A 14,703-nucleotide genomic window follows, 5' to 3' on the forward strand; every position below is an offset into this window, starting at 1 on the left:
GCAGGAGCATGTTGGGTACCAGAGTGTCATTGAGGTTGAGGTAGGCCAGTCGTGACCCATCAGGGGACCACCAGTGAGCCACTTGAGAGTGCAGCACTTCCTCTGTAAAACAATGAAAGGAGATCTTTTAATAACTGTTTATACCAAGTGGATAAAACATTGCATGTGGTAACTCTACACTTTACACAACAAAATAAGCCTGTCAAAACACATTCACAGCACTAATAATGTGTATTTTTTTTATTGGAAAGAAATGCAAGGACACTTATTTTTAATTATCTACCTTTTTTAGCTCCTCATCTTTCTATTTTCTACTTCCTCCAGAAATAATAATGTGCGTGTGTACAGCTAATCTTTGGATTCATGGAGAGGCTGAACCATTATGCATTAGGAGTGCCAGGCAGGCAGAAATCATGTAGGAGATGACAAAATTATCAGCCTCTTCACTTTCCATTGGCCAACACAATATAATGTGTAAAAATAGCTAATTTGGGGACATTTCTATTTTTCCTGCTCTAAACACCCAATAATCTAGCTGAATGTAATAATGGCCCTATATGATGCACAATCGCCATAGAGCTATTCAACAGAGTAAATACAGTCACTATCTGTGTGTGTGTGTGTGTGTGTGTGTGTGTGTGTGTGTGTGTGTGTGAATCCTGTTCTATGCTGGACACCAGGCAAGTCCTTTTGCTATCCGTGGTCCCCAGGCCATAAACAAAGGGAGCCATTTCAGAGTAGCGGAATGTACCTATACTGTCCACACAGTATAGATGAATTCCAGTCTAAGGTTGTCATTTATGGACATTCTCAACCATTGTTGACCAATATAATCAGAACAGTGGCGGTCCTACCTTCATATAGCCAATCAGCGATGCCATTGAAGACAACTCCTTCTTGTCCTGAAGATGTCAGTCTCCAAGAACTGCTTTTCACATCCGTCTGGTAGTAAATGTTGTTTTCAAAGACATATACCTGATGAGAAAGATGTTTCATTCATCATGGGATATCAAATCTACTGTGTTCACCTACATATATTCGATGTTCCTGCTATGTAATAAGATCACGCTTCATTACTTATAAATAAAAGAGCCTTGTGGTTTATTAAGACAAGTGTGTGGAGGCGTATGTGTGAAACACACACACACAACACACACACACACACACACACACACACACACACACTCAAATCAGACAGCTTCTATCTCAAGGCCATCAGACTGTACAGCTTCTATCTCAAGGCCAACAGACTGTTAAACAGCCATCATTAACACAGAGAGGCTGCTGCCTAGACACCAGCCTTGAAATCATTGGCCACTTTAATAAATGGATCACTATTCACTTTAGTAATGCCACTTTAATAATGTTTACATATCTTGCATTACTCCTCTCATGTGTATATACTGTATTTTATACTATCTACCACATCTTGCCTATGCCGCTCTGTCATTGCTCATCCATATATTTAAATGTATTTGTTTTTATTCCATTCCATTACTTAGATTTGTGTGTATTGGGTAGGTTTTGTGGAATTATTAGATTACATGTTAGATATTGCTACACTGTCAGAACTAGAAGCACAAGCATTTCACTACACTCGCAATAACATCTGCTAACCATGTGTATGTGACCAATAACATTTGATTTGATTTAAAGTTATACTCACACACGCTCAAGAAGTTATTCAGTGGAGGAAGAATCAACAACACAGAAGAACCTCTTGAATCAACGCACACTTTGCGGAGGGAAAGAACTCACACTTAAATAGAGTATTTGACTTGCTATCCCCAGTTTTGAGCTTTTTTCCCCCTGTTGTATCTTAGAATTAACTTGGAAAGGTCCAAAAGAAATGCGATAAATTGTACCGGTGGAGGTCATAACACATGGCAAAGTAGTCATTTTTAATAATTTATCTTAGACAAATAGAGAAAATGTGTTTACATGATAGGAGACTGTGAGGAAATGTTGGTGTGAGGAGCTTAGATAAATGGATATGCAGAGGGCAGGCCATAAGTAACGAGATCATGTGAAGTGATAACACAGACAAATATGCAGAAAGAGCTAATGAATAATGAAACCTACTCTGTCATTACCAGAGCCACACACACTCACGCACCAGCGGACACAAATGGACACGCACGCGCACACACACACACACACACACACACACACACACACACACACACACACACACACACACACACACACACACACACACACACACACAGCTGTAAGGGCTTTCTAGGGTTGCGTTTACACAGGCAGACAAATTCAGATCTTCTTTTTCCACTAATTGGTCTTTTGACCAATCACAACAGATCTTTTCACATTAGACATTTTTCAGAGATGATCTGATTGGTCAAAAGACAAATGAGTGAAAAAAAATATCAGAATTGGTCTGCCTTTGTAAGCAGCCTATGTAACTGATTACATGGGGGCCAGGTATAAATACTGCAGTAAGTAGATAAATATGCTATCAAACGGTTAATTACTTTCCATGTCTAAGCTTTACAAATAATGAACTGATTATACCATGCTTAATACTCCTTGGGTAGAGGGAATTACTCACAAAGAGAGATCTGGTAGCCAACAACATGTCTTAAAGCAACGGGTTGATTAGTAGTACTGTTGTTCGTTTTCCGTCTCGATAATTGGTTCCTTTTACGGCTTTTGTTTATGTATCTCTCATGTCTAAAACGACCTTTAATCAACATTCACCTTTGAGCAAAGGGGGTCTGGAGAATGAACTATACATACCATTGTTACATAAGAGGTTTAAACATTGCCCATGCCTCTCCATGGCTTCCAGCGATTGAAAATGAGTCAAAGCAACACATTTGGTTGGTAAAACGCAACAAAAAACATTCTATTTCATGGGCTCATGTTCATGTTGACTTCACGTTTTGCAATAGACTTCAAAGATCTGATTTGAGATTGAGTCCTTCGCACCTGCTTTCGATTGTGTACCTTTTTTTGTACTTACAGTATGAGGGAAGGTCAAAATATTTTGTTCAAACACAAATGGCTATTTTTGGCTTCAACACTACACACTATGGCTTTAAACCAACTCTGGCCTTGTGGTTAGAGTGTCCGCCCTGATGGGGGTTCGATTCACAGTCGAATCAAACAAACAAATCTAGAAATGGGACCTGATGCCTCTCTGCTTGACACTCAGCATTAAGGAGCTGGATTGTGGGTAATGCCATGCGATAGACTAGCATTTTGTCATCAAGCTGCCTCGTGCTACAAAATCAGGAGATTCTGCCCTATGGTTCTGGCTCGGACAAGGCTTGTCCAAGGCTTACATACTTACTATATATATACGCCATTCACTGCTAGTTGTCTCACTGTGTGATGTCATCTTCCTGAGATTTCCAGTAAAAAACTCCTAGTGTCTTGCTCTACATTTTTGTATGCTTGGTTGTGTTGTTATGGTATGGTCCCAGGGCAGACATGGTACACATACCCAACCAATTTGTGGACAAGCCCCTATTCACCTCACCCCATTTCATCCGACTTTAACTACTTATCATAAATCTACCACCATGCATGAGTAAAGGACATCAACTCAACGTGATTGAGTACACGGTGTGCAGTGTACACATCATAAACCCTACATTAGCATGAGTCATTTTCTTCAAGCTGACCCATAGGAATACTCACCAGCTGTTGATCCCGAACGCCCCAGGAAGCAAACTGCAGGACCGAGTCCGACACCTCTGGAGGGTTCAGCTCCTGTACCTCCCTGGTTGAAAACCCAACATCATTATGCAGTCCCTCATGTACAAAATTTAGAAGGATGATTCAGATTATCAGCAGCAGATTTGAGGTAGTGGTCTGCTTTCAGCTTTCAGGTCATAGCCACACCCTGATTCCGAAGGCATTTAAAAGCCATCCAATCATTAGCCAAATCAGACCTTCTTGCTTTTGCTCACACAGCATTCTGTTTCCTTATTATTCCAGCTAGCTCATCTGTATGGTTTGATAGGGGCATGCTTGTTGCATACTGTACATCCTGGAATGTTTTGTGGAAAGTAAGAAAATACTAATTCAACATCAGGGATGAATTCAACTCTATTCCAGGCAATGTTTAAAACATCATGTAATAAACCCTGAATATCAAACAGCTAACAGGTTCTTTTCATGATGATACGTGGAGGTAATTTAGACATTTTACAATCCCTTACACAGACAACCGCATGGTGATATTATTTTGTAAAGACACCAGAACCATTAAAACGACGAGGAATATTGGTTAAAATAAGATCAATCAAAGAGGATTTCAGAGGACCCTTTGCATTCAACCTCGTTACACTTTTGACAATCTGAGTAAGATTACAGGTGTTACATAAATTCTTGAGGTGAGGAGAGTTGGATGTCAGGTCACCCATAAGCACGAATTCAGATTTGATGTTGTGTGATAATAGTTTAAAAATACAATCCAAAGAGCCAACAATAGCAGATGGGGGTTCTATAACAACAGGAGACAACCAGATTCAAGGATGCGCAGAGATTTACGGTACATTCAAAGACAGATATCCAAATTGCTTAGGCTTGGTAACAGAAGTCAGAATGGTCGCAGAGAACTTGTCTTTTATGCATATAGCAACACCACCACCCTTGTGATCTGCCTGAAAAACATTGCCAAAATCATTGTCAGTGATGGATTTTTTTTTGAGACAGGTTTGAGGAAGCATACATATATCTGGGTCTGGGTTTTTTTTATCCAAATAATTACAAAATCATGTTTCGGAAGAAGAGTTCTTACATTTATCTGCAGAAACTTCAGACCATTTTGACTTTTCAATTCAGATGGGGTAGAAATGTCAATTTCCTGACAGTAAAAGCAGCAACGTAATGACGTACTTAATCAGTCTAGATTGGATTTTACAGCATTTGGATTTCCAGACCATACTAGAACCATATTCCAGAGGACCCAGAGTCTTTAACGCAACATATTTAAAAAATATTCATACTGTCTAGTGACGTGATTAAGTACTGAAAGAACAATCCATGTAAATGCAAGCATGCGGTTTCTCCCATGTCAAATGGGGAAAACATGCAGAGTTCTCCAGCGCAATAGTGGGACAAGGGTATGGTTTCTCACAGGATGCACCATGGGAAAAACACTCAAAGTTCTCCACATTTAAGAGGCCTCAGGCCCTAAATGCATCATCCTCAGTGTGAGATTCAAGGGTAGACAATGGCAACAACAGCAGCGTGTTCGTTTGTAGCCCGATCAATCAACGTGAGAAATAATCCTAACAAGTTTTCTAAAACTATATTTATAGGCCTATGAGTTTGCACACTAATCAGAAATAGGTCTAAGCTACAATAAAATAACAAAGGCCAAGTAATAAAAAAGCACGGGGACGAAGGGAGCAATTGGCAGGGGTAACTGTACCAGACAGGCGAGGAGCAGGTCTGGATAATCGGTAAAAGAGTCAGCGGAACAAAAGGTGAGGGCCAAGCAGTGCAGCATGTTCACAGGAGTAGCCTAGGTACAGCCTAGGTACACCCACTTGGGAGAGGCTTGTTTCAGGAGGCAGGGTATGAGAGGAGGCTTTCAACCAGACAGGTGCATAGTGGAGCAATTGATATCTGTTTGCTTTCTCCGATAAGATAAAATATAGATTATCTTTTTCATAGCCAAGTAACTTGTTGACTATGTCAACAAAAAAATACTGTTGTATCTGGCAATGATTACAACAACAAAAAACACTTGCAAACTAATAAACAGAAGCGCGCAAGACACATGGGTTCAGCTGACATCTTGGTAGGAAATTGCCTTCTGTTTACTATTAGGCTACTCAAATCTTGACAGGTGATACATACCTTGTATGCAGGTTGTATATCAAGTAGGATGCCAGGAAAGAGTACCGGTACACCTAAGGAGAAATCCATAGCAGAGAATGTGTTATCACCAATACATAATCAGAAAAATGTGGTGTAAATAATAAAGCAATATTTATTTTCCATTATAAATGTTTTGCACATTATCCAAATCTATAATTGTTTTTATTTGGCACTGTGACCTAAATGGAAAGCTGGACAGAAAACGTTTGCATAACTATAAGGCCATTAAAACTCAATCTACACGGAGTGTACAAAACATTAGGAACACCTTCCTAATATTGAGTTGCACCCCCTTTGAACAGCCTCAATTTGTCAGCGCGTGGACTCTACAAGGTGTCGAAAGTGTTCCACAGGGATGCTGGCCCATGTTGACTCCAATGTGTAAGGTTCTGCTTTTCTTTTCTTAGTCAACCTTGCATTATTTTTCTTTGTGTTCTGTCTTTTCATTTTTGTTCATTGATTTCACCTGTGTTTGTTTCTCACCTGGTCTCATCAGCTCACTATTTTGTTCAGCTCTGTCTGTCTGTATGGTTGTGAGGTATTGTTTGTTTTTGACTGCCTACCTGTGTTTGACCATTGCCTGCGACCACGATTCCTGCCTTCCACGAAGGCATAATAAACATCTGCTGTGCTCTGCGTGTGAATCTATACCTCTTTCTCCCTGAGTATTCATTACACAATGCTTCCCACAGTTGTGTCAACTTGTCTGGATGTCCTTTGGGTGGTGGACCCTTCTTGATACGGGAAACCGTTGAGCGTGAAAAACCCATAAGCAATGTAGTTATTGACATACACAAACCGGTGCGCATGGCTCTTAATGCCATAGTCCTTTCAAATGTTTTGTCTTGCCCTTTCACCCTCGGAATGGCACACATACACAATCCACGTCTCAATTTTCTCAAGGCTTAAAAATCCCTCTTTAACGTGTCTCCTCCCCTTCATCTACACTGATTGAAGTGGATTTAACAAGTGACATCAATAAGGGATTGTAGCTTTCACCTGGATTCACCTGGTGCTCTTAATGTTTTGGACACTCAGTGTATATCCATTGTTTTTGATTGCAGACTGAGTCTGAACCATTCAGGAGCATTCAACACCTCTTGGAAAGCCAGTCTGGTGTGTCTTTGGCATTAAAATGGGTGTAATTGTTTAAGTTGTTAAAAATAAAAAAACTTCCCAAGGTTTATTAAAAAGACTACTGCAGGTTTTTCTGACATCAATGAGGGATCATAGTTTTCACCTGGATTCGCCTGGTCAGCCGATGTCATGGAAAGAGCAGGTGCTCCTAATATTTTGTACACAGTGTATCTCCATCAACACAGCTTTTAGTTGTCATCAGGTGAAGGTGGAATTTCTAAGTGGTGCTGTATGGGTAATCAGTGAGCTCATTTGCATAACAATATTACAGTAATCTCACCCTTGGGCATAGTGATAAATACAGTGGAGGCGCGCCACTCGTCTTAACCAGAGATCAATTGCCCATGGAAATGGGGTCTGCTTGGCTGATTATACCAGTCACCCTGCCTTCAATCTTAATTTTGGTTCTCCTGTTTGAGTTGCCTGAGGAAAACTTTCCCCCGAAAAATACATTACATCATCACTGGTCACTCATACTCACACTCAGAAGGTCTACTCTGACACCATGATAGGAGACATTTGGGAATGTTTTTTTTTTTTCATAAGATTGTCAACAGTTGGCTAAAATGGCTATGAGAGAAAGTGAGGATTAGCCTCTCAGACTAACAAAGCCTCTTAACAGCTTTGATATGTTTCATGAGTGAAGGGTGGGAAGGAGGGGTAAGATGTTTTGGTATTATTCTTTGAATCGGTGAATCTGAGAGGTGGTTAGGTGTGATGAATGTGAATGATTACATCGAGACGAAGAGGTGAATATGAGCTTTATGTGTGAAGGAATACTTAAATCTATATTTGACCGGATGAATACTTTGCCAAGAAGCATGAGAACCACTTCCAAGTTCTAAATGTCTAAATTGATAACACTTTACTTGACACCCAGCATCATAACATGTTATGAAATTGTCATAATCATGTCCTAATATGTCATAACAGCTGACATAACTTGTCATACCATGGTCATAACACTGTGATGACGCATATATTTACGCCTGTTGTTGCACCTATTGTGTTCTTTTATGGCTGGTTATGACACCTACATAAGAGTGTCAAAACCCCCACATTTATTGAACTGTGTTTTTTCCCTGCCAAAACGTTCCTTTCATTTTAAAGTGTGTTTTATCCCTGCCAAAACGTTTCCTTTCATTTTAAAGTGTGTTTTTTCCCTGCCAAAACGTTCCTTTCATTTTAAAGTGTGTTTTTTTTCCTGCCAAAACGTTTCCTTTCATTTTAAAGTGTTTTTTAATCCTATGTTGTTGTTGTAATTCATTATTTACAGTCATGTGTCTTTTTCATCAGATTTTAAATAACTTGCAAAAAATACACTTTATGACACGGTCAAGAAGCATTATGACATCATAATCATATAAGCCAGACAGGTCTATCACATACATGTCCTTATGTTAGTCATCAGTCAAAATTAGGGTGTCTGAAATCTGCTCCTAAATTTATCCCAGACATCAGAAACAGCGCATTGGGGTAGGTGCATGTCTGACATCTATTTGTGCGTAATTACAATGATAATGTAATATGGTCAATTTCAGAAAATGCTACATACAAGTGCATACAGAAAGTATTCAGACCCGTTGACGTATTCCACATTTTGTTACGTTACAGCTTTATTATAAAATGGATTAAATACATTTTCCCCGCATCAATCGAATCACAATACAGAATAATGATAAAGCAAAAACAGGTTTTAAATTTTTTTGCAAATGTATTAAAAATCAAAAACTGAAATAAGACCCTTTGCTATGAGACTCGAAATTGAGCTCAGATGCATCCTGTTTCCATTGATCATCCTTGAGATGTTTCTAAACCCTGATTAGAGTCCACCTGTGGTAAATTCAATTCATTGGACATGATTTAGAAAGGCACACACCTGTCTATATAAGGTCCCACAGTTGACGGTGCATGTCATAGCAAAAATCAAGCCATGAGGTCGAAGGAATTGTCCGTAGAGCTCCGAGACAGGATTATGTTGAGGCACAGATCTGGGGAAGGGCATAAAATAATGTCTGCAGAATTGAAGGTCCCCAAAAACACAATGGCCTTCATCATTCTTAAATGGAAGAAGTTTGTAACCACCAAAACTCTTCCTAGAGCTGGCCGCCCGGCCAAACTGAGCAATTGGGGGAGAAGACCCTTGGTCAGGGAGGTGACCAACAACCCAATGGTCACTCTAATAGAGCTGCAGAGTTCCTCTGTGGAGAATCTTCCAGAAGTACAACCATCTCTGCAGCACTCCACCAATCAGGCCTTTGTGGTAGAGTGGCCAGACAGAAGCCAATACTCAGTAAAAGGCATATGACAGCCCGCTTGGAGTTAGCCAAAAGGCACCTGAAGGACTCTCAGACCATGATAAACAAGATTCTCTGGTCTGATGAAGCCAAGATTGAACTCTTTGACCTGAATGCCAAGTGTCACATCTGTAGGAAACCTGGCACCATCCCTACGGAGAAGCATGGTGGTGGCAGCATCATGCTGTGGGGATGTTTTTCAGCGGCAGGGACTGGGAGACTAGTCAGGATCGTGGGAAAGATGAACAGAGCAAAGTACAGAGAGATCCTTGATGAAACCTGCTCCAGAGTGCTCAGGACCTCAGACTGGGGCGAAGGTTCACCTTCCAACAGGACAACAACCCTAAGCACACAGCCAAGGAGTGGCTTCGGGACAAGTCCTTAAATGTCCTTGAGTTGCCTAGCCAGAGCCCAGACGTGAACCGGATTGAACATCTATAGAGAGACCTGACAATAGCTGTGCAATGACGCTCCCCATCCAACCTAACATGGCTTGAGACGATCTGCATAGAAGTATGGGAGAAACTCCCCCAAATACAGGTCTAAATTTTGACACTCTTTTAACAGCCACAAAATAATGCAATATACACTATATATACAAACGTATGTGGACATCCCTTCTGCTATTTCAGCCACACCCGTTGTATAGAATCGAGCACACAGCCATGTAATCGCCATAGACAAACATTGGCAGTAGAATGGCCTTAATGAAGAACTCAGTGACTTTAAGAGTGGCACTGTCATAGGATGCAACCTTTCCAACAAGTTAGTTCGTCATATTTCTGCCCTGCTAGAGCTGCCCCGGTCAACTGTAAGTGCTGTTATTGTGAAGTGGAAACGTCTAGGTTTAACAACGGCTCAGTCGCGAAGTGGTAGGCCACATAAGTTCAAAGAACGGGACCGCCAAGTGCTTAAGTGTGTAAAAATCGTATGTCCTCGGATGAAAATTCAATACCGAGTTCCAGACTTTTCTCTGGAAGCAACATCAGCACAACAACTGTTCACCGGGAGCTTCACAAAAGAGGTTTCCATGCCTGTCCAGACGCGCACAAAGGGGGGACCAACTCCATATTAATGCCCATGATTTTGGAATGAGATGTTCGATGAGCCAGTGTTCACATACCTTTGGTCATGTAGTGTATATCACAACAGGTCTAAATATATGTGTCATGACAGGGTTATGGCCATTTTATAAGAGGCTATGACAAGTTATGTCAGCTGTTATGACACTGTTATGACCATGTCATAACATGTCCGTGTGCTGGGTGTCAAGTAAAGTATTACCGAAAAGGTAGTTATTTCCATTTAAGGCTCAGCAGTAAGCAATCCAATAGATATTCACACCTTACTGCTATTATTGCTAAATGTTTTTCATATGATTGGCAGGAAAACATACACATTTAAACGTTGCCTTAATGATCACAAACTGACGAGTAACAATAAAACGTATGCCTATTGAAACACACCTAAGGGAGACATATGCATCACAGCATTAAATACGGCATTAAATGCCAAAGGAAAGTAGCTACTCTAAAGGTATTCAAGTCATGCAAAACATACATCACGACACCGAGCCACACATCTAAGAGAAGATACATAATATTAAGATGCATGGCTACAACTATAGCTGAGATCCAAATATTCACTTCAGGATATCCTACTCCCTGCTGCTATAACAGGCTATATTTAACACTTGGCACAAGCTAACATACCGAGCATGGAGGCTATTGGAGGCATAGCGGTAGCACTATTATGATAAATTCACAAGACAACTGGAGATGGTGGTGCAGTGGCCGTGCTATAACTCTCAATCGACTCGGGCTGTCAGTGTGATGATGATCACATCTGGTCACATCATCTCAGCAGAGATCAGTTCCAGTCTCCATCAAACCTGCATGTGAGGGCAATGCCACTAGAAGGGAGGTGATCAGGGCCACCAACACCTATAATGTAGAACCATGTAAACATTGTACAACTTATCAAGCTCCTTGCACATTGTGACTTGATTATTACATCTGTAATAACAGTCCATCTACAAAAGTAATCTGTGTGGTTTTATGAGATGACAAATCGTGAATACATGTTTTCAGAAACAATTTTTGTAAGGAGTTTTGATTCACGATTTACACAAGCATCATGCCTTATATGTTTTCCTTTTGTAATGAACTTTCCCCAGTAAAATGTGCGCATTGATTAAAATGCATATCTTTCACGGTAGTCCACAATTTGTAAAAATGTGTACATTGATAAGTATATATGCTTCCTGGTAAGTCCAAAATGAGACGACTAACAGATTGTTCTGCTCAACAACCAACGATCTGTTTGCAATGTTTCAACAGAAGACAAGCAAAGACAGGGACTTGACAAAGTACAATGCATATACGGTAGACATTTAGGTCAGAATCATGACTTGAGATCCACTTGTGTAACTAGAGTATTTGCGGATAAATCAATGAATGATTGAAGAAGGATTTTGTTCTGCCCTCAATCTATTTTACATTAGTGTTGTACAGTGTACAAAACATCAATGTTATATGTGCAGTATAATACTCATGACATGTTCCAGCATCAAATACCCATGAATGAGTCAATACTAAAACGACAGTCTCCTTGGTGACCTGAAAGAATAAAAAGCAATATCCACAGCCTTATTATTTTAATTGACAAAAAATATATTTTAAGCTATATGTATTCCTACCTCTGTTTGGTCCTGTATGGCTGATGAACTAAATAATCCTTATTGTTTGTCTTTAAAGTTTGAATTAGACCATGCACAGTAGATATGTTGTTGGGGGTTAGACTATATGGGTTGTACAACATTCTCCAAAGCATGAGAGGCAGGAGATAATAAACAATACACAACATCTACTGTATATACTCTGTATTCTCTAGATATACAGTTCCAGTCAAAAGTTTGGACACACCTACTCATCCCAGGGTTTGTTTCTTTATTTTTACTATATTCTACATTGTAGAATAAGAGTGAAGACATCAAAACTATGAAATAACACATATGGAATCATGTAGTAACCAAAAAAGTGTTTAATCATATTCAAAATATATTTTATATTTGAGATTCTTCAAAGTAGCCACAATTTGCCTTGACAATAGCCATGCACACTCTTGGCCTTGCATGAGTAGGCGTGTCCAAACTTTTGACGGGTACTGTATATTTTCCAACCAACGTCCATTGCTGTAAACCTTGCACTGTAGACCTTGATTTTAGATATTCTACCAGACTCAAATGTTGACAGGTTGTGATATTAGCAGTTTGTTCCTTTCTGGCATAAGTCAACAAATATTCTGCACCTAGTAATCTTTGGAAATTCTGTAATGCAATTCAGACAAGAGGAAACAAATGCCTTTCTCTCTTCTGCAATGATAATGAGTTTTCAGTAAGGGTGCAGCGCCTGTTAGAAACGCGCCTGAGCGCACATAGTCCCTTATCTCAGCAGCATTGATCACGCTCCTCAACCATCATTATAATGCCGCACTGAGGCTTTAAAGGCACAATCTGTGATTTCAGCAGTCTGACCCTTCCACTTTACCCCTACAGGCAGGCACATGAACGGATAAGAGTAAACCAGTGCCCAGCAGATGCCACTTTGCCATCCAACACGCCTTTTGGGTGGTGGTATATATATATTTTTTATAACATTTTGTTGCTGTTGTTCTGAGCACATTGCCGCAAGTCATCGCGATGTTATCAAGTTAGCTACCCACCACCCTGTCCGTTGGTTGCACCTGTTGGTGCACCCTGTCTGGAGGTTGCACCTTTTTCCTACACTGCTCTGTACTGAGATCGTTCATGCCCGGTATCCAAACATACCTTGAGATGCAGTCACTAGTTGAGTGTGTGTAACTAGCTACCTAGTTTAAATATCAACAGTACTGCCACCGCAGCATCACATTTGATTAACACTTGATAACATAATTACATAATCATCATCAATAATCGGTCTGGAAGACAGACAGAAGAGAGCAGCTGCATCAACAACACTCGCTCCGACCCAACTCCATCATTTCCTCAGTCGGCAGCAGCAACACAGGTAGTCTAGACTCTAGCTAACCACCATATATTCAAATATCCACACAAGACACTAGCCAGCCAGCCAGCCATACAGTGACATGGGTAATTTATGTGTCTTGTTTTGTCTAGGGGTTTTGTAGTCTATGGGGTTGTGTTCAGTTGAGTGTTCTAGGTAAGTCTATGGTGGCCTGGAGTGGTTCTCAATCAGAGGCAGGTGTTTATCGTTGTCTCTGATTGGGAACCATATTTAGACAGCCATATTCTTTAGGTATCTTGTGGGTGAATGTTCCTGTCTCTGTGTTTTGCACCAGTTAGGGCTGTTTAGTTTTTTTTCCACGGTTTCTTATTTTGTATAGTGTTCACGGTTTCATCTTTCATTAAAGATGTTTATAAATAACCATGCTGCATTTTGGTCCTCCTCTCCTTCCCAGGAAGAAAACCGTTACAGTGTATATGTTGAGTTAGAAGATATTGAAAATTATATTATGAAGTTAATATTTAAGAGCAATGAAGATAAATCACAATCAGTAAAAAAAGAAATAGCTAGCTAACTAGCAGATTTACATTCACCTTCCACCCACTCTTCCCATGTCCATCATGTCTTTAGGAGGCACTGTAACTAACGTACTAACAATTTGTGATGAGTGAGTGTGCTGTTGCAGAAATAAATAGGCCTATGCTCAAAAATGTAAAATGTCATGAATTTTGAGATAGGAATTATGAAAGTTTTAGTTTTTTTTGTCCCTTTTTTCCACCTGTAGGGGATTAGGTTGGTCGAATGTAAACAATCTTACATTTAATATTGTTAGGCGTATGTCATGGTTTTGTTGTAGTATAAACAATTAACATTTCTACCAGAACCCTCTTGGCATTTTTAAAAGAAAGGTTTGTGAAATGCTTGTTGTTTTAGTTGCTTCTTGTTTTAGATGTTCCTTGACAGACGTGACATTAAAAACACTGAAAAATATAGCTTGTGTTTTCAGATAGAGGTTCAAGATATAAAGATAAGACAAGTCATGTTTCTACGTTACGCTGTAATGAAATGTGCCTTTAGAAAGTGTTCACACCCCTTGACTTTTTTCACATTTTGTTGTGGTACAGCCTCAATATAAAATGGATTAAATTGAGATTCTGTGTCACTGGTCTACACAAAAATACCCTTTGTTATGGCAAGCCTAAATACGTTTAGGAATAAAAAGTTGCTTAATTAACAAGTCACCTAAGTTGCATGAACTCAATCTGTATGCAATAATATTGTTTAACATTTATTTTTTTTATGATTAACTCGTCTCTGTACTCCACACATAAAATTATCTTTAAGGTCCAACGGTCGAGCAGTGAATTTCAAACACAGATTCAACCCCAAAGAACAGGGAGGTTATC

This window comes from Oncorhynchus nerka, linkage group LG3, assembly GCF_034236695.1.
Source record: "Oncorhynchus nerka isolate Pitt River linkage group LG3, Oner_Uvic_2.0, whole genome shotgun sequence".
Lineage (NCBI taxonomy): Eukaryota > Metazoa > Chordata > Actinopteri > Salmoniformes > Salmonidae > Oncorhynchus > Oncorhynchus nerka.